We start from the raw sequence: 3,257 nt of genomic DNA, 5'->3' as shown, positions 1-3,257 counted from the left end.
TTTGATACCTAGACCTGGTATCCTTCTGGAGCGCCTGGTAGAGGTGGGAATCGGGGGCACTGCGCTCCAGTGGTTCCGCTCCTACCTCCGGGAGGTCCCAGATGGTGCAGCCGGGAGACGTGTGTCACCTGACGCATTTAAAACTGGGGGTCCCTCAAGGACGCCATTCTGTCTCCCATGCTATTTAACATTTACATGAAACCGCTAGGAGAGATCATCCGGAGACATGGGGCGCGGGGTTATCAGTACGCTGATGACACCCAAATCATTTTCGACTGATGCAGTGCTGGAGGATGGCGTCTCTCTCTCGTGACCTGCTAGAGTCAGTTAATGGGCTGGATGAGGGAAACCGACTCAAGTTGAATCCAGAGAAAACGGAGGTGCTAGTGATAGGTTCCCCTGGTCCAGGAATGGCGGTGGTTCCACCGTCCTGAACGGGGTCACGCTCCCTGTGAAGGACTCCGTGCGCAGTCTGGGGGTGCTTCTTGATTCGTCGCTTCACCTGACTGCTCAGGTGAATGCGACGGTTCAAGAGCACCTGTCATCAGCTTCGGCTTATTCGCCAGCTGCGCCCAACCTGGCCCAGAGGGACCTAGAAACTGTAGTACATGCTCTGTGTAACCTCGAGACTGGATTTCTGCAATGTACTCTACATGGGGCAACCCTTATACCACTCGGAAGCTGCAAATGCTGCAGAACATGGCAGCCCCGGCTGGTCACTGGCGTTTCCAGGACCAGCCACATAACACCGGACTGAAAGATCTCCATGTGCCCCATTCGCTTCCGGGCTCAATATAGGCGTTGGTGATTACCTATAAAGCCCAAATGGCTTGGGCCCAGGATACCTAAAGGACCGCCTCTCCCGTACATTCCGCCTCGCACCCTAGAACGTTGGGCAGCAATTACTGAAGGTGCCTGGGGCTAGATTATCCTCCACTACACGGAGGACTTTTCCATGCTGCCCAGCCCTTTGGAATACGCGCGCCACTGGCTCCGCTCGACTACCACCCTGGCCCAATTTAGGAAGGACTTGAAAACCCTTCCTGTTCCAACAGGCATTCCCGACTAAATGGGCCTCCCTCCTCTTCCGTGGCCAAGAGGTTGGGCTACGGGGCCATTAGCCTGTTATTTTTTATTGATTGTATGGTTTGCTTTTATGTGTTTGTATTTTATATTGTTTTATGATACTGTTGTTTTTAACTTATGTTGTAAGCCGCCCTGATCGTAGGAAGGAGCGGGATAAAAATAAAAACTTTATTTATTTATTTATTATTTCAACCTGACATTACTCTATTTTGCACCCATGTAAGGCCATTTACGGAGACTTAAGTGGAATGTCGGCCTATGTTTCCCACCTCCTTTTCCTCTGCAAACGCAGTTTTCAGGCCGGATGAAGCATTTTCTCCTTCCTTTTGGGGTTGTGTGAACGCTGGGGATGTGCAGTTGACTCAGCTAATTTGTGCTTCTGATGCGTTGCTGATCTCGAGCCCTCAGTATATGATAAGGAGTCAGACTTTGATCTTCTCCGTATCATTGAGATAAAAGGGTATCTGCTTAGCCTTCAGATTCAATCCAAGCATGGCTATCATTCCCATCATATTTTCACCCATTGGAGTGTGTGTGTGTGTGTGTTTTAAAATATGGTTGTTGTTTAAGATGATTTCTTCTTAGAGATTAGAAATAATCAAGGCCTGAGCAGATCAGATCTCTTGATCACGCTAGAATCACGGAAAGATTAGGAAAATGTACACGGCAGAGTTAATATTTATATTACAGTGTGTGTGTGTGTGTCTGTGTGTGTGTGTGTATAGAGAGGGGGGGGGGACTGGATGCCAATTGGGGTTTAGCATTTTGTGCATTGTTTGCAGCCTGGGAAAAGTTCACCTTCTTGGTGCCACGTTGGCTGCATCTGCAGAATTAATGTGTTTTGACGTTGCTTAAACTGCCCAGGCTCAGTGCTATGGAATTCTGGGACATGTAATTCTGTGAGAGAGCTCTGGTACCACAACAAACTACAAATCCCAGAATCCCATTGCATTGAGCCATGGCAGTTAAAGTGCAGTTAAACCGCATTATTTCTGCAGTGCAGATGCAGCTTTGGTCTGTCTGTTGGATTTGGTATTGCCTGGCGCATGAACTTTAGGAGCGCACTCGTTCAGGGACGTGCTAGGATTTTAGGAAGGGGGGGGGGGGTCCAGACTAAGTGCCACCATTATAATGGGGCTTGAGACAGCGGCGCAGCAGCACACACCATCATTTTTCTAATGGAAGGGGGGGGGGTTCCGGACCCCCAGATCCCCCCCCCCCCCTGGCTACATCCCTGCTCGGTTTCTGATCGGAATTATTGCTTTACGATATTGATGACCCTGGTTTTCAACCCTTTTCCTGATACTCACTTTGATACGACCAATACTTAAACCCCTTTTAAAAAGTATACAGTATATAATAAATTTACTGCCAGGATGAAGCTGCTCCTCATCATGAAGTGAGGGATGGGATTCTGTGTACACTTTAGTTGATTTTGGACAATAAAGTCTCTCCTCGGTTAAGCTTTCTGGCTGCCTTGCACAAATGGCCCCTTTCTTTTAATGCTAATGAGGCAAAAAGTGGGATTTATTGAATCCGAGCTAGCGCTAATGTTAAATAAATCACTCCTTTGGAGATTTTAGGTGAAGTTGGTGATAAATACTGGGCTTCAATGACCATTTATGTGAGGCTGGCAAATTGGAGGTCTTTTCTTTCCTACCACTTTTTTTCTTCCTTTGTTCTTTTCCTTCCTTCCTTCCCTCCCTCCCTCCCTGCTTTCTTCCTTTCACTTCCCTTCCTCTCTCTCAGTTCTCTCTCTCTTTCCTTCCTTCCTTTCTCACTCCTTTCTTTCTTCCTTTCCCTTCCTCTCTTGATTTCTTTCTTTCTCTCTTTTCCTTCCTTCCTTCCTTCCTTCCTTCCTTCCTTCCTTCCTTCCTTCTTTCTTTGTTTCCTTCTTTCCTTTCCTTCCCTTCTTCCTTCCTTCCTTCCTTCCTTCCTTCCTTCCTTCCTTCCTTCCTCTCTTGATTTCTCCCTTCCCTTCCTCTCTTGTTTTCTTCCTCCCTCCCTCCCTTGATTCCTTCCTCTCTTGATTTCTTTCTCCCTCCCTCCCTCCCTCCCTCCCTCCCTCCCTCCCTTGATTCTTTCCTTCCTTCCCCTCTTGATTCCTTCCTCTCTTGATTTCTTTCTTTCTCTCTCTCTCTCTCTCTCTTTCCTTCCCTTCCTCTCTTGAC

This window comes from Sceloporus undulatus, chromosome 8 (genome assembly GCF_019175285.1).
Source record: "Sceloporus undulatus isolate JIND9_A2432 ecotype Alabama chromosome 8, SceUnd_v1.1, whole genome shotgun sequence".
NCBI classification, from domain to species: Eukaryota; Metazoa; Chordata; class Lepidosauria; order Squamata; family Phrynosomatidae; genus Sceloporus; species Sceloporus undulatus.
The sequence above is the reverse complement of the archived record's forward strand: the minus strand, read 5'-3'. Positions refer to the sequence as shown.